Source organism: Dermacentor silvarum, chromosome 7 (assembly GCF_013339745.2).
Source record: "Dermacentor silvarum isolate Dsil-2018 chromosome 7, BIME_Dsil_1.4, whole genome shotgun sequence".
NCBI lineage: Eukaryota > Metazoa > Arthropoda > Arachnida > Ixodida > Ixodidae > Dermacentor > Dermacentor silvarum.
The window spans coordinates 38,326,123-38,344,641 of NC_051160.1; the positions used below are offsets into that span (position 1 = coordinate 38,326,123).

At 46.6% G+C, this 18,519-nt stretch overlaps 1 long non-coding RNA gene across 1 annotated transcript; it reads left to right on the forward strand.

Moving 5' to 3' along the window:
* Window positions 1-3,640: 3,640 nt before the first annotated feature.
* LOC125946702 (uncharacterized) lies at window positions 3,641-18,205 on the forward strand. Its single transcript, XR_007467794.1, has 3 exons — window positions 3,641-3,704; window positions 14,454-14,501; window positions 18,047-18,205. It is a non-coding gene; the product is annotated as an uncharacterized LOC125946702 (long non-coding RNA).
* The last annotated feature ends 314 nt before the right edge of the window (window positions 18,206-18,519 follow it).

Here is an 18,519-nt window from a genome sequence, read left to right on the forward strand (position 1 = left end):
TAACATCAGTAAATAACAAATATCCTTTTCGTAACTAATCTGACAGTCTAAAGGTATCGTAAGAAACTAAGTTCTCCGCGCTTGTAGTTTATAAACGTCCGCAAACTCGGCATACAGAGCGGTATTACTCATTAAATGGCCTCCGATTTTTACGATGCCACGCCCAAATGTGCTGAAATCGGACGAGGCCCGGCCACCTACACGGCTGAACCATACCCTCGTTCTCATCAATGTTTGGGGTCCAGTAAGTAAGGGCACTGCATGTCATTGCAAGAGTCGTTTGTGACATCAGCATCTCACGTGCTGAGATATTTTAATTTCACCACTTCATCAAAAAACTGAACGGCAACTTGTGGAGAATTAAGTTCGCTTGTACATGCAAATATGACTATAGGTGCTGTGAAACACACTGCCATTTAAAGCAAAACAAATGTTAGCAGTGCTCTTTTAATGGTTCTGTTATCTCCATGACAGATGATGTTAGGTCTTGCCGGCGGGTGCATATATTGGAACTGTCCTGTGCAGTCATTGAGTCGGTGTGGTGGAGTCAGTGATTACTTCTGATTTTGAAATCGGGTAATTTCAATTCTTTCGAAGATGAGTGTTGTAGACGCTAGTAAAGTTTGGCCACACTAATTTCGGGAATTTACAATAATTTAGTTTGTACAGTTGGAAATTGCAGGAACTGCAATGCCAACGAATTTATGTGGTTGAGACATCACTGTTATATTTTGACAACTATACTACGACAGGGAAAGCATTGTTGTTATCAGTCTCTGAAAAACATATCAGCTGCAGAAAGATAAAATCTAGTCAGCGAAAGATTTATCTGAGACCTCAAAATTTGTTAATTGGCTACATCTAAATAGTGAGTTTCCATTTGAAAAATGAGCTTTGCATTCATGGCATCATGTGAAGCTAACCAAAAACAAGCATTTATGTTGTGTAAGTCCTTCGAGACGTATGTGAAAGGGAAGGCATAACGGCAACATTACGGCAAATTGTTTTGGGCATCGAAGTGAACGTCTGGTAATTGACATAAGGTGTATGGCTAAACAAAATTTATGTTTTTTATGAAGTGAGTCTCACGCTTTTCATGTTCGACAAAAGCAAATGCAAAATATACGTCGAATTGGGCGCAACAATTTAATAGCAACATGCGCCACACTCAACTTACTGTTTTCATGTAGAGTCTCAACTATTCCAATGTTAACCATTGCCGTCTTGTGGAACCGATAAAAAATATGCGAGATTGCTACTAGAACAGTCAAATTGACTGTGTGTCAAGATCCTCATATATAAACATTTTTGCGATACGGCACTGGCGGCTGATTGTGCGGCATGACTGCACAGGAAAAACATTATCTAGAGGAGGGGGAGTAAATTTTAATGAAGTGAAAGAAGGAGAGGTCGGCCTGGACGGCGTGTCTCTAGCCTGCTACTCCTCACTGGGGTAAGGGGAAGTGGTAGATACAGGGAGAGGTAGGTGGCAGGTGATTATGATGTCGTACAATAAGCTACTATTTACACACGTTGTCCAATACGCGGTTGTGCACTTTTCACAAACTACACGCAGGAGCAGTGTTGTCCACACATAACGTCATCGCGCAAACACATTTCGCACTTTCTTCACTTCTCAAGTCCTGACTTCACAGGTCCTAGAGACGACCGTCTAAGCCCGTCTCACACGTATAGTTCAAAGGTGATCTCATGGTGTGCTGGGCATAATCAACTCTTCTCCACGCGCCTAAAACCTTTGCTTCCGAGAAGGGGCGGGTGTCCAAACAGTCAACACTACACTTTAGTGTCCTTCGCTTGGCCGCATATTGAGGGCGCACGCAAAATATGTGGTCTATTGTCTCGGGAGTGTCACACACGCTTCAATCAGGGTGCCGTTCTCGTCCAATCTTGTGAAGGTATTTGCGAGTGCATTCCACACCAAGTCGTAATCGATGGATTAGTATTTCCTGGCCTCGCCGCTTTCGAAGTGGAAGTCGGAATCGCAAACCGGCGTCAAGTCTATGGAGGCGCTCTTGCCGATGTTTGGGGTTGTCCCACTGTCGCGCCATAGAATTTTTGATGGAGTTGTGCAGCAAGGCGTTGGTGTCATAACTATCTGGGTTTTTTCTGCGGAATGTGGTCCCACATGGTACCAGGGGACACCGTTCGAAACAATATTCAAAAATCACATCATCGCCCCCTATACGGGCAACCATGGTGGGATGCGAAAGCATCGCGGGGGGTGCGCATCGACTTCGGCTTCCCTGGCCCGAAGTTCGGAGTCCGCTTGCCGACGCTGACGTTTACGTTCGGCTTCCCGAGCCTTCCTCTGCTCCGCGGTGGTGGCGCTGCCGCTGCAACTAGCGCCGACGTTGACGTTGTTCTTGGCGTTTCGCACATCGTTGCACAGAGAGAGAATGACGGAAGCACAGCGAACGCGCGCTTTATACTGCGCCGCGACACTTGCGCCGCCTACCAGCGTACCCTGAGAGAGAGAGAAGGAGAGAGAGAGAGTTATATGCAATAATTTGCTGCGCCGCACCTGTGGCGGAGAGGGGGAGATTGAGGAGGAGAGCGCACACCTGCTTAGGAGAGGAGAATGAGGGAGAGTTGCGCATGCGCAGTATGGGTTCGGGCGCCGCAGAACGGACACTGCCCCGAGCATAAGATGCTCTCGTATCTAAAACAAAGTTATCAGTGCATGTATTACCCAAAGTATCTAGTATCCGAACAGAGTTCCGGATAACCGTTGAGCATTATAAATGCTCACACTGCCACACATTTTTGTTTGTGTATTTTCAAAGTAAACATTTCCAATATGTGAAAAGCGGTTTCACGTATTTTTTGATTTCATGTGTAACGTCATTCCATTACGTAAGTTGACGATATTTGCAATTTATTTTTCGGTCGTGTAGGAACCTAACTGGAATGAGAATAAGAGCGCAGGTATTTCATGAACAGACCAGCCTCCTTGATCTCCTATACACCAAGAGGAAACGCCTGGCAGTGCCCAAAGGCGAATAAGGGGGGGTTCATACCGTTCACGTTATATGCTGTTTTGACGAGAGATGCAGCACAGAATGGTCTTAGAGAGGCCTATCATTCTACTTCTTTTACAAGGTCCAAGGTTACACAAACACTCGCATTTTTTTTTTCGTGCTGCATGAAGTACGGAACTAGACTAAACAAGCACGAGCGTCAGACCATTCCAGTTTGTCTGGTATAGGCCCATTCTTCGCGGAACTGGAAGGAAGTTGCATAATTGGGAATTAAGAAGCTTGATTTTCAAGATTTGAAGGTTTCTTGGGCGGCCTCGAGGTACACATAATTTTAGTTCATCGCTGATTTCCGTTAAAGTGCAATTATGAATGACGCTCACAAAGATTAATGTTTCGTAAGTTCTCTCATAGGACGCAGATTTAGTCACATTAGGGAATAAATGTGCAGTGAGCAAGCACGTGGGTGATTAGTGCTCAATTTCTAGGCACATACGTCAATAACACAAGAATTCAAACAGAAGAAAAATGCGGCATGTCATCAATAATTAGAGTGTATGAGCCAGCCTTAATGCCTTGCATATAAAAGCACCATGGGAAACTCAAGAATGCTGCGTAAATTTAACGGGACCAAGTCAGCCAACGCTTTATCCGTGATGAACGTTTCGTGTACAATTTTTATTGGGCTGAGTGTTGCTTTCGTGCACGGTAAGTTTGGTATGTTGAATGTAGCGTCATCATAAGTTAAAGAAAGTGAAAAAAGGTGACAAATATGTTAGCGTGAGCTACTTCTTCTGGATGTGCATGTACTAAAAGAAAAAAATTAAGTACTATACCTAAATCACTTTGATTATTTCAAACATCATGAATGGGGAATAATCATTTGCCGAATTCGGTGGTCGGTCGGTAGCAGGGTATCATATTGTAAAACATAGAGCATGTGAGCGGCATTTTGTATCGAATAATTGCCCCCGTGAGTGTGCACGCACATCTGATGGTTTCGTGCTCTTTTTTGCCAATAATTTGTGTAATTTGACAGTTAATTGCAGTTAAGAAAATCGAATATGCTGTTTTGTAGACAAAGGCTCAGTAGGCTACACGAAAACTCTTGGGTGTTCTGCTGTGGTATATAGGTATTAGGGTAGAGAATTGACCCAACCAATCACATGACTGACATGTGTTCACGGATTACAAAGCTTTCATCCTTACCTTATAATACTGCTAGGCAGGGTCTTACGATGTAATCTTGCATTCGCAATTTTTCCTTCTTTGTAGTGTTCTCGCCTGGTCAAAGATGGTGCACGGCCGTTCGAATCCCTCAGTCATGCTGCCTGAGTCTCCTTCGGTCTGCTCGCGCCATTCCTTGACATTACGTGTCGAACGCGGGGCCACCATTGCCGGGCAAACTACAAAATTCTGCAACAAATTGCACAATCGTATTTATTATTACTTCTTATGAGCCCAGGTTTGTGTTTATTTTATTCTACCTATAATGGATGAGTTATATTTCACAGACGCGAGAACTCCCGCTTGGGTCGAAAAACGCACAGCCGCGCTATGTCTCTCGGCACCCCGAGCGAGAGACTAAATTTAGCCCTGATTGTGGGATGCCTGGTTCGAAAACAGCTTCATCTATGCAAGTGACTAATGCGTGATCAAGTATTGGCTTGTTCTTCTTCGCATCGATACCAAATTAAAGCGCGTTGAATGGCGGTTGTAAAGTGATTCGGTGATAATAGTAATATACGTTTTCAGTCATTCAGTTCTAGCAAGCGACCGCCTAGGCTAATGGAACTTATAGACGTTTCATGTCAAAGATATAAGTTCGGGAAGGTGACCATCGTCCTCGATGTTAGCAATAAAAGCTTTAATAATGAGAGAACAACAGTTCACAAGGCGTACACCAGGATATAATGCAGAACGGCATACCTATTAGAGCACTGCACGGGCTCGGGCTTACCCGAAAGCCCGGGCCAGGCCCGGCCCGTGGACCGGGCCGGGCCGGGTAGAGCAGTTTTTTCACGGGCTCGGGCCGGGCTCGGGCACGGCGTGTGCTTTTTGACCCGGGCCCGGGCCGGGCTCAGGTTTTTTGACGCGGGCCCGGGCCGGGCTCGGGCTTTCTGCGAGTTATTCACGGGCTTCTCAACTCTGAAAAACATGTATTTTTCGGTCTCGGGGCGAGTTCGGGCCTGTTTCGAGTCGGGCACGGGCAGGGCTCGGGCTTAAGGTAAAGGGGTGGCGGGCCGGGCCGGGCGGGTAACGTAGATTATTTCCGGGCCCGGGCCGGGCCCGGGGCTCGCCATAAATGTTTTGATCGGGCTCGGGCGGGCCGCCCAATGTAAAAACGGGCCCGGGCCGGGCCCTGCCACAAAAATCGGCCCGTGCAGTGCTCTAATACCTATTGCCACATGGCTGTAATTTATTATACGGAGGCATCATTTTTAAGCTTAGCGGAAATTTAAAAAAATGGCTTGGGCCGATAGGACAATTCTTGTCATTGGTGTGGAATATTTGAAGCAGCGGCCATTACCAAAAAAAGTTGTCGCAGTTTCACCTTAAAGGCGAAGCATCAATTGCAATAGCAAATTTGTATACAGAGTAATGATAGTAGCTTTATCAGCTGTTTAAACTTGGACATGCAGCAGGACCGGCAACACGCAGAACTGTTGTCGACGACGTCAGCGTTTTGCCCGCGTTCGCGCAAAATGCGTGCGGTGTTGGTGACTGTTGCCGGTGCCTCTGATATAAGAAGGCACTTGGTGCCGCAGCTAAACCTCGCCTCCCTTCCCTCCCCCCCCCCCCCCCCCCCACACGGCTTTTCGCGCGTCGGAAGAAGGCGCGTTTGCTCTACATATATGGTGATTGTAAAGGAGGAAACAGACGCCTACTTCTGCAGCCCTTACAGGAGCACGGCGCAAAACGCGCGTTTGTTCTCCGCCGTGCGTTCACTCCCCGTGAAAGCGCGCGTCCCTAGCGCCCTTTCACTCGCACATACAGCGTTCGGCGCGCGGCGATGATTTCATATCCAATGACGCCATACAGAACCTCACGGCGACGGCGCCGGCGACGACGACGGCAGAAATCTGCTTTGGAGTGTCCATATAATTGCTATCGCAATAAGAAGTTAATGCAAATATTGCAATTATTAACATGAGTTGACTAATTACTTTCTTAAGTGTTCACTTTACGGCATATATTGCAATTTACGAATCGTATCCAGTTAATTCACAAGATGTGTTCACTTGAAAATAATTTCCTGTATAAAACATTTCTACGTACAATTTCCCAAAGTGTGGGACGGAATACGTGGGCATTCATGTTACATTTGTGCTTGAATGCATCAAAGAGCGTTTTCCTAATAATGTAAGCGGTAAAGTGCATTTTTACGGTGGGGTTTATGGCGCATATCTCCAGACGGGTGTCATTTTTGAAGTTAATTCCGAGTGGATTTGCCTCGGCAAGCTAACCTGTGATAATTCCTAAATTACAGCGTGTGCAGGAAATTAGGCAATAGGGAAGTTAATTCGATTTTTTTAATTATTTGAATCTGTGTAGGTCTTTCAATTTCTCATTTATGTCCGCATTTCTGAATACTTCAGCATAAGACTAGAATTATATAATCTGTAGCAGGCAATTTCTTTTTAATTTCCGTAAAACTTCATAATTATCCCACCGTTTATACAATAGACACGTCGAGGCGCTAGTCTTGTAGGTGTCCTGTATATATATTGTCACATTATGTAATGTGGAAAGAAGAGGACATGGTTGGTGCCCCGGGAGACGACGAAGAAGATTCTGGTTTTTCGCTTCTCTACGCAACCATTAAAACCCATATTTGAATACTAGTACGCTTCTTCCTTCCCGTAACATTATTGGTGGAGGCGCTGGGTAGACGCGTGAACTGCTGAAATATGCAGCAGCTCTTCGCTTCTTCAAAGCGGCGACATTCGTTATGATCTCATTGACTGTCGTGATATTCTTATACACGAGAAGGACAAACACGTTGTCAGCTATGCCTTTTAGAACGTGACTGACCTTCTCTGCCTCTATCATGTTTTATTGCGATAGCAATTATAGGACACTTCAACCGGATTTCTGCCGTCGCCGTCGCCGTGAGGTTCCGTATAGATAAAATCTTCGCCGCGCGCCGTATGCCCGAGCGGAAGCGTGCGGGGGCGCGCTATCACGGAGAGCGAACGCACTCAATCTCCCACGCGCAAGCAAGGAAGCGGAAAGCCAGCGCCGGAGAAAGCGGGGGGGGGGGGGGGGGACTTCTACTCTGCCAACAACCGCGTTCGTCGCTCGCCCGCACAGTCTCTTATCTCTCCCACGCTCAAGCAAGGAAGCGGGAAGCCAGCGCCAGCGGGAGCGGGGGGGGGGGGGGGCACTTCTACTCTGCCAACAACCGCGCTCGTCGCTCGACCGCACCATCTCTTATTTCCACACGGCTCTGACCTTTATGCACTGTGCATTCGCCGCTCAGTTTCTGTTGAAGCGATAGACCGCACGTACCTTCACCCGCTGCAGCGTATGGGCTTGCTGCCAGCGTTTTGACAGTCGTCTGCAGTCATTCAGTGTGATCTATTCATGTTTGTTTGTGCGCACTCACACCATGCTTGTTCATTCAGTTAGTGATAGTCGGGCCACATTTTCCAACGCACGCTACACATGTAATGCTGCCCGGATCGGCAGTGCAGCGCTACAGGTGTGTCCCTTGCACGCGCTGCCCACGGGAAGTGCTTCTCATCAACACCACCGTTTCACACGCGCCTTCTCGTGGTCATCGAGTCTCTCTTCATGTCGGTCTACTTACGCCGCAGCACACTTGCTTACTTAATCAGCTCATGTTTACTACAATCCATATTGCTACCAAAGCCGCTCACCTTACTTTGTATTACATTGCTGTGTTGCTATCGCATTCATTGCTTCGCCCTTAGGGCGAAACTGTGACATTTTTTTTTATCCGCCTTGCTGCAAAATGCCAAGACGTCCTGGATGTACGCCACGTAAGATTCAGTGGACGTCTGTGCACGGGTCCCAAGGTCCTTCTTAGCAGCATTTTGGCGGCCGATGGGCTTGCCGAACAAATCACAACGCTTCTGTTTGCACTGCTCCAAACTTGTAATCTCTTCTTCATGTGTCTCGAACCAGACCCGTGGCGTTTTTTTTAGGTATTATATTATGTTGGCCAGCATAAGCGTGTTATCCCACCTGTTGTGAGCGCAGACCCGTTCGTAATTTGCCAACCAGTCATCGACGTCAACGTTGTCATCCCAGAAGACATGCCAGGGTCGCGGGGCTGGGATAGGAAAACCGTCGGTGGCGTCGAAGGGGCCGAGGTTGAAGACTCCCCTTCGGATGACATGGCGGCCAGGTTACGTCCTCTGCAGAGCTCCGTCTTGCGCAGGTGACCACCCAGCACTTCCACCAATACCTCAAGTACTTCCTCGAGGGATGTCGCTTGCCACGTTGTCACCGTCCCGCGAGTGCCGTATTTCAACTCTATCTGTTGTAATATCTTCTACCAGTGCTGGTTCTGCGCCTTTTGCATTTGCCCCACCTGACAACATTGCAAAGATGATGGCGCCGGACCTCAACCCCCAATCCGCCGTAGAGCTCCGTGACCTGCTCGACTCCTACGCCGGCATTTTCGACCTGAACGATCGCTCTTTGGGTCAAACTACGGTTGTGAAACATCGTATAAATACCGGCGATGCGGCGCCTGTTCACCGACGCCCGTACAGGGTGTCGCGCTCTGAGCGCCAAGTTATCCAGAGCGAAGTGATAAAATGCTTGCCAAAGGGATTATGAACACTCTTCCAGCCCGTGGACTTCCCCTGTTGTTCTCGTCAAAAATAATGACAACAGCTGGCGATTCTGCGTGTACTATCGTCATATTAACCAGATCACCAAGAAGGATGTCTACCCGCTTGCACAGATCGACGATGCTCTGGATTGTCTCCACGGTGCCACTTATTTTTCATCAATAGACCTTCACTCTGGATATTGGCAAATTGCCGTGTATGAAATGGACCGTGAGAAGACCGCATTCGTTACACCTGACGGCCTCTATCAGTTTATATCAGTTTAGGGTAATGCCTTGCGGCTTGCGCAAAGTCCCGGCGACCTTTGTACGTATGATGGACATGCTCTTGCGTGGACTGAAATGGTCCGTCTGCTTGTGCTACTTCGATGACGTAATCATATTCTCTCCAACTTTTGCGGCCCATCTTGAACGACTTTCATCTGTGCTTTCTGTTTTTTGCGCCACTGGGCTGCAGCTCAACTCTTCCAAGTGCCACTTCGGTCACCGCCAAATTACCATGCTCGCACATCTCGCCGATTCGTCAGGCATTCGCCTCTACCCCGCTAAAGTTCGTGCAGTGCAGAATTTCCCTGTACCAATATGTGCCAAAGATGTTCGCCGCTTTATCGCTCTTTGCTCTTACTTCCGCTGGTTTGGGAAAAATTTCGCGCATGTTGTTCATCCCTTGACTGACCTCCTCAAGAAACACGTTCCTTTCTGCTTGGGCTCTGAACAAGCGAATTCTTTCTCGCGCCTCATCACGCTACTCACCACACCTCCTGTTCTCGCCCATTTTGATGCCGCCGCTCCGACTGAAATTCCCACTGACGCCAGTGGATACGGCATCGGCGCAATTTTAGCCCAACGCCACCGTGGGCACAACCGCGCTATCGCCTACGCCAGCCGCCTCGTCTCCCCATCCGAGCGCAATTATTCAATCACTGAACGGGAATGTCTCGCCCTCATTGGGGCTGTGGGCAAGTTTCGACCCTATATATATGGTCGACCATTCACGGTTACAACCGGTCACCACGCCTTTTGTTGGCTTTCTTCCCTCAAGGATCCCACCGGACGCTCCGGTCGCTGGGCCCTACGCCTTCAGGAATACACATACACAGTGGTCTACAAGTCAGGTCGTTTACATCAGGACGCCGACTGCCTGTCTCGTCACCCCGTCCATGCGCCGAAAGATTTTGTGGATGCCGCACCGATCGGCGTTCTCTCCCTTTCCGCCCTGAAAGACATTGGGGCTGAACAACGATGCGATGAATCGATACGGCACCTCATCGAACGCCTGCTCTCTGACCCGTCAGATCCATCCCTTCACATGTTCGTGCTACAAAATGACACCCTGTATCGCCGCAACATGCACCCAGACGGGCCCGAGCTTCTAATAGTCATTCTGCCTCGTCTTCAGCAGACTGTACTTCAGCAACTGCACGACGTTCCCACTGTTGGACACCTTGGGGTCTCTCGGACCTATGACCGAATTCGGCGACGATTTTTCTAGCCCCGTCTCAACCGCTCCGTCTGTCGCTATGTCGCCGCGTGTGAGTCGTGTCAACGCTGAAAACGACCAGCTGTACATCCTGCTGGTCTGCTGCAGCCTCTGGATATACCGACAGATCCTTTTTTCGCGTTGGCGTGGATCTTCTCGGACCATTCCCTATATCAAACGACGGAATTAAGTGGATTGCCATCGCTACGGACTATACCACCCGCTGTGCCATTGAGAGCCCTTCCCACCAGTTGCGCTACAGACGTCGGTGACTTGTTGCTTCACGACGTTATCTTACACCACGGCGCACTTCGTCAACTTCTCAGCGATCACGGACGATACTTTCTTGCCAAAGCCATCGACGACTTACTTGGATCCTACTAAACACAAGCTTACTACAGCCTAACATCCTCAAACTAACGGTCTTACTGAACGCCTTAACCGGACAATAACTGACATTCTCGCGATGTATGTTTCCTCCGATCATCGCGACAGGGACACTGCTCTACCTTTTTTCACGTTTGCGTACAATTCCTCGCGCCACGACACAGCCGGCTATTCGCCCTTCTTCCTTTTATATGGTCGGGAACCGACCTTGCTCTTCGAGACTCTTCTTTCGACCGCACTGGAGTTGCCAACAGAGTCCACTGAGTGATGTCATAACCACAGCGACCCAAGCACGCCAGATTGCCCGTATTCGTATCTCTGCTTCACAGACACGTCAGAAGTGCCATTACGATCAGTGCCACCACGACGTCGAATACGAAGCAGGTGCTCATGGGGTAGTTTGGTCTCCATCTCGACGTGTCAGTCTGTCGGAGAAACTCCTCTCGCTGCCCTTATCGCATCCTCCGCCAGGTGACGCCTGTCCCATATGAAGTGTCTCCACTGGATGCTACCGTGCCTTCACCTCTATCTTACACCATCCATGTCAGCCGCCTCAAACCGTTCCTTTCTGGAATTAGTGAGTCGCACCGGTAAAGTGCTTCTTCCGACGGGGTTAATGTCACAGTATGTAATGTGGAAAGAAGAGGACATGGTTGGTGCCCTGGGAGACGACAAAGAAGATTCTGGCGTTTCGCTTCTCTAAGCAGCCATTAAAACCCATCTCTAAATACTAGTACGCTTCTTCCTTGCCGTAACATTACACATGTATATGTATATATATATATATATATATATATATATATATATATACATACATATATATGTCAAATGAAGCGCATTAACTAAAAGATGTTTCACATTCTCCCGGCAAGAATACTCTGAGGACACCGTGATTGAAGTAGGCCTATCAGTATCGAGCAATATTGATTTTCTTATTCTGTCCGAGAGTGATGGGTAAAATAGTCCGCCACGCCTTCATACATGTTGCATTTCGCTTTGCGGTACTGGAAAACCATTGTTTTCTTTCGTCACCAAAATCAAGAATGTAAGTTCAATGGCAGTCATTTGTCAGTATGACAACCATCTTAAATTTATTTTATCTACCAATTCAATAAGGTAAGTATTTTAAAGTACTTTTCTCTCTTGAGTAAAGCTTTTCTTTGACATCCCTATGTAGTAAGAGCTTTTGAAGGCCGTTTGTGTGCGCTGATTCTACAGTTTATTTCGTAACCAAGCAACTAAGCAACGATTTGCTGGTATCTAGCACTTTGCAGCAGTACTCGTCACTCTATTATAGGTTCAAAGATAAGCTACCATAAATACAACGAGACCAGCGCAATATAACATATGCGGCAGCATTTACAATCATGCGTGCTTTGAAACAGTACGCCAAATTGTCTGACGAAAACAACTGATAATGCATTTAGTTTCCTGAGTGAGCCCTCGTGAAGGGCAAGGGAAGTAGTGTTTCTTCCACTTTGAAGAAAAGCTGCTATTGTCATTACAAGTATTGGACAGCACAAACATATACACATACAGATAAGTTCAAATGCGATCTATAAATACAGACGCGGAAACCCCTACGCGCGCGTATCTCCGGAATCGAATATCGCTGCATTCTGTGAATTGAATATGATGTGCCATTTGATAATATAGGTGTATATGCAATGCAACAGCATGCTGTTAAATTAAGTGGATTATAATAATATGGCCATAGGTCGATATCGATCCGGATGAAGGAGCCGCAAATTATTGAAAATTTTCCGGTAGAACACATTTCACGATTACTCTCAACGTTAATTATAATTAGCATCCAAGCCATGCAGTGACACATCGTATTGCTGCATACTCCTTTCTTTAAAAACCGTACTGGTCATTCCAACTTTCTCATTACTTGGGCGTTCCCACCATTTTCACGAACCTGACACTTATGTTGGAATCTGTAATAAGCGCGGTTGTCTTTGATGTTTGCGCATATCGAAAACGTAGCTGTTACGTAAACCGCAACGCTAATAACGGTGATATTTATACATAAAGTCGCAAATGGCATTTATATTTGCGTACTTCACTGTAGACTGTAAACTTTCAAAATTTTCTGTTGCCGAGATCTACACTTCTGTGTAGCTCAGTTCTACTGGCTCAGTGCGCGCTCAAGCAGCACAAGTAGGGCCAGAGGCAACATGCACAAGTGCACGCTCAAATCCCAGTTTGTTAACATAATTTTTTTACATATTTGGCAGCTTCTGTTTCCAAAGTCTTCAGTTCTTATCTATTACAGTGCGTTGTCTGTTCAGGTGCATACTCAATTTGTGGCAATTGCCAAGTATCGGCACCTACTTAGTAGACCATACTTAGTGACCCAGATTACCTACCGTGGCACATGCGCGTGGCACGCAAGCTGCTGTCATTCTTTTATATTTGGATACCTGCCCATTCTGCAGCATTGACCAAGGATAGCCACGGACCTAGTGGTATAAGTCGTCATTCGATAACGATTACAGAGTAACACAGCAAAGCGAGATAACTATTTTAACTATAGACGCGGTGTCCCACTGTCTCTGCTTCTATTCGGGAAGCCGAACTGAGTGAAACAGCGGTTTCAGTGTCCAGCGGGGCTGAGGCCTAGAACGCGTTCTTCCTGCTGGAGACTTGAGCCGCGCTAGATGCGTGGCGCTGCTGATGGCACATAAGCTCGGTGATGAAGATGACGTTACACTATTCTAGAAAGGACAAGTGCGTTAAAGGTAAAGTAACTGCGGTGCCCTGCGACGTTTACCGTAGGTACGGAATGGTTGCTCTTATGTGACGGCTGTAGATGTGGCGTTTGCAGTAACTTCGATTTGTTCTTGTGCACTAACACGAATGCTGGATAGCTCTGCAGGCCACATATACATTAGTGGAGCCACAATGGATAGACAAACTCTCAATTTACAATTGCACGTGCCATTCGATCTGCCCATGAAGGAGAAACAGCTGAGCGTTCTTGATGAGGCCGGCTCGTACTTCAAGCACCCGGAATTTTGAAGAATGCGTTATACCTTTCCTTAGCTTTGTAATACGTTATCTTTGGTAGGTTGCTTGCAAAAAGGTGCGTTTTCTGGGTCACCTTTGCTTGAGAGGCACAAGCGGATCGCATTTGGAATAACAAGTAGCTGGCTAGCGTTGTGGACGCGGATGAAGGCCAAGTAAAGTTGTTTGCCCTATGTTTTGCCACAGAGAGCTACACCAACTGAGGTATTGCATGTGTCCACGACGCTATTATTGGTGTCTGAGAGTTTGCAAAGAATGGAAGGTGTAAGGCATAAGCGGTATGGTCAAATTGAAGCCGCTGCATGAGCAGGCCTATGATATTGCAAGGATGTGTAACCAAGCCGAGCTGTTGTCACATAAGCAATTAATGTACAGTCTAATTAGGTGATTAGTTCTCTACTCTTGTTTCTCTTTCGCCTCCGCTCTGTTCAACCATTTTCATGAAGGATATTTCAGACATAATAAATATTGCACGAATAAATATGATTGTGCCATATCTTAATGCATAATCTTCCTCGGAGCTTTTGTCGGAAAGTTTGCAGAAAACGACGAGAAGTGGTCTCAAATTGAAACTGTGAACTTAACATCAAATGGAACGAGATCTCTTGGGGCATCATGTTAATTACGTTCAGCATTAAAGAATATCAAAATGATGACATGGAAGATTCGCATAAGTATCGTTATATGTTATCGCTCATTGGAGAACCAATCTGATAATTTATTTGCTAATTTGCAGGTTACGCACCAAAAGGCGAAGGCTACGGGGATGAAAAGAAAGTAGCAGGTGATACTTAAATTCTTACTCTTTGCAATGTTTCTGTTTGACAAAATGTTTTCTTCTCTTATAAAAAAAAACAAGCATCGCAGAAACAATACTCGCATGAGGGTTACCTTTGCTGAAACCATGCAATTTGTACAAAATACTGAAAAACATAATAATTTGTTTTCTAAATCGACAGGATAAACATCTCATCAATTATCGCTTTTAGATTGATCCACTATGAGCCGAGTAGTTCTACAGATCAGCAGCTTCATTTTAAAAATAATTTTATTTCTTTGTCGATGTAACACACTGTGGTATTGCACTAATGGAGTTGGGTTACAAGGTGTGTCATACACCGTACTACAAAAGTACCGAAACAAAATGTGGTAGGCTGATGGGCACGGTCATCGTGATGAAACTGTAGAAAAAGATAAAGCAAAAAAGTCACATGCCAGCGCGGAAAACGCGGCACAGTCACAGTGTAAGCTGGTGGAGCCGCTCAAGAGTAGCTCCAATTTCGGCACCACACACAACAGGGTCTTCGCGGCAAAGTCTATTCGCCTCGTTTTGACGAGAACGATCTGAACTGTCCGCCCGGCGTCGACAGCGAGCTGCGGGTTGTTACGCTCTCTGTACAGCAGTCTGCTGAGCCCGATCATGCCTGGTTGTAGCCGCGCACGTAGCTCTACGATTCGCTTCTTCAGGAGGGGTTCGTACTTTTCGAGGAGAAGCCATAACGTGTACTGAAGAGCTATCCAGAATACGTGGCACGGATCTCACATCGCTTGACCCGTGGCACGGTACGTTGTTGTTGTTGCTGCTGCTGCTGCTGATGATGATGATAATGACGATTGTTTATTGGAATCTTCAAAACGGACTGTTGACAAATAGTCACCTAGCCTACTTGAGTTAACCAAGTCCAGTTACATGCAGCATGCAACTGCTATATGCAACTTACATGTCGGGCACGCTGCCTTTGCAGGCGCCTTAACGTGATGGTGCCACCATACTGGCGGAGGCTCGGGATCGCGTTGATTGCAGGCCTCGTCTGAATCGCATCTCATCGTCTCCGCCTGCGCGCCTGCCTAGGCCTAATTGATAGGACATTTTTCCGCTACGTGATAGCAAGTGCTTGTGCGGCTATGTGGTAAAGTATCTGACTCTCGCGTGGTAGGCCTGGGTTCAATCCTGGCGGGAACCAGGTACTTTTATTTCGCATTTCCGGCGATAGCAGTTACGGTCACCGGACAATGGCTGCAGAGGCGGCGGCAGCGGACACCATCGCGAACCGAAACGGCTATTGGAATGAGCCTATAAGAGCTTACGCTGTAAAAGGAGGAGCTTAACCTTTGCAACGCTATATACGCAGTTGTGCGCTTTCTACAAATGGATTCATCACGGCAGATTTGCTCAAAACTACGCGTCTTTTTTATTTATCTGAATCTTGTGCTTTCACTCTGGCAACCTGAATGTCTGCAGCGCCATCTTACTAAAAAAGCATTAATTAGACACGAAAACAAGCAGCACGGTAACGACTACGGCAGCGCTTGTTAGAAAGCGCTGCCGAGTGATTTCGCTGCTGAAAGGCTTCAACGAGACAACGCCCGCGGTTGAGAACAAATGGAGACTGACATCTAGCTGAGCCGACCCACAACCGAAAGGGACTAAGGCTAAGGAAGAAGATCGCTGCACTTCTAAGCAATATCAAGGCCCATTCGATTCACCTGCACTTTCTGAACGAGGCGCTGCACTTCGCTATTCGTTTCATCCGGTGAGCATGATGACATCTGACGGGCTTTCTTTTTCGAAAATTGGAGAATGAATTAAAGCGGGGCCGGAGGCCCCGCCAATCAATCCGGTGGCTCCACCCAGGTCGGGGCCGGTAGGCAGAGTCCTTCGGCGATTGCCCGGGCCCTCTGGACAGCATTAAGCTGGGCGATGAGCTCCGTGCTTCTGAGCGCTGAGTCCCAGGAGGGCACGGACTTTCCTGACCACTTCAAAGCAATATCAAGGCCCATTCGATTCATCTGCACTTTCTGAACGAGGCGCTGCACTTCGCTTTTGTTTCACCCGGTCAGCATGATGACATCTGACGGGCTTTCTATTTCAAAAATGCAAACTGATTTATTTTGTAGGGACTTCATCATACATCCTGACATTATCTCAGGCATGGATATTTTCTCTGGTGTGTATGTTTGTAACGGTGTTTAATTCTCGCTAGACAGCATAGCTGCAATACTTTATCTCTGTGCATTTGCATTAAGCCTTCCCATTGTAAAGCCTCGTGTCACTGTATTTGTGTAATAAATAAGCAATAATAATAATCTGTACCTCGCCATTCGTTTCATTGAGTGCAAGCTTCGCGCACGAGGTGATCACCGCATTCGCTCCAATATCCTAAGAGATGGTGCGGCGTTCGGGTAGCAGGTGAGGTGGGTCTTCTGCACTGGCACGGAACTGCGCAATGAACTGGTGGGAACAAGTTCACGAAGTTCACGGTTCAGGGAGAATCGAGTGGACTTTTATGTTCGGCTTGCCTTGCTATAGTCATGATGATGAACGCTCAAATGGACGCTCAAACAAACGCCTAGTAGGGATAAACAGAGTGGTGTTATTTGCACAAGGGCTTCCTTTCAAATATAATTCAAATGCAAAGTACATATGCAGTCCTATCACGTTATATGTAAGCAAAGATGACATACGCGCATCTTGAGCATGATATCGTCGTGATGTCGTGAGCTCGATATGGTAAGCAGATGGATTTAGAAACAACAGTACCTAACTGGTTTGCTTCTGCCTTTTATACTGTATGTGAAACACAGTCGGCCATAATAGTTTGCAGGACACGCTGTTTGCCAAAAAAGCTGAAATTTCATGAAACCTGTAGCAGCCTTTACGGCCTACAGCAAATTAATAATGCCATGCCTTATCAAACCATAAATTCACATTTCTTGTTGTAGTGCGTCCAGTCAACTTTTGTCATCGGCTGTACTTCAGCGTCTCTCGTCAAACAGACCGAACCTCTGCGTTCGTGTAGTAATTTTTGTGAACTTTACAAAAATAGCATTACAAGATAATGTAATGTGAGTAATCTAGGTTTCTTAGGCGGTACCTGGGTAGTTTAACAAAATGCCCGAGTGCTTGGGGTACGTCATTTTTAAACGAGCTATTTATGAAACCTGTCGCCCATTTGCTTTTGCAATTACGTTGCCTTGCGTAATGGGAAGTTATTGTGAACTACGCGCGGGCTTATCGAGCTAGTTGCGTCCCGCAAATATCTCAGCGCACCACCAGACGATTTCAGTTACATAAGCCACAGTGCGGTCTCAGAATGCATATTTCAAGATCATTGGGTGTGTTACGAGTGATCATCGAAATACTGGTTGCCCCTTAATCAGACAACATCCTTCTGCTCTGAACACAAATTATTCTTCATTCACTCATCAATTCTAGCAATTACTATAACATTTTCTTGTTGTCATGAAGAATATTTGTTCCAGATAATGCGTAACTGTTTTGCAGCTAGTATCAGTATTTACTAAATATACACCATGTAATTCCCTCAGGAGGGCGTCGTTGTGATTTTCTGACAACAAGCACGAAATGCAGCCACTTTTCCGGTTGGTTCTACAACTCAACTGATAGGACTTGCCGTGAAACGGATTATGAAACGTGTGGAGGTCCCTGTAATGTATTTAACAGCTGTGAAGACTGCATAAAACACTGTTGCAGTAAGTGCATTATTTCATTTGTACGAATGTCACAATATGCCAATCACTTTCGTGCTATTGCCTTGCATTTTTTCAAAAGAATGTGTCCCTGCAAGTGCCTGCAATGTGTCCCTCTCACTTTCCAGTCACCTTCATATTCATAATGATAGAATGCGAAAGAAAATTTTCGCTACTAAGAAACAAACACACGTTTACTTAGAACAACTTTCTGTGGGCCTAGTTTGTGCACACTTGACAAACTTCTTTAAGCGCAAACAAAAGACAAGGCACAAAAAGAGAGGTGAAACACAGGGCGCCTGTCCTGTGTT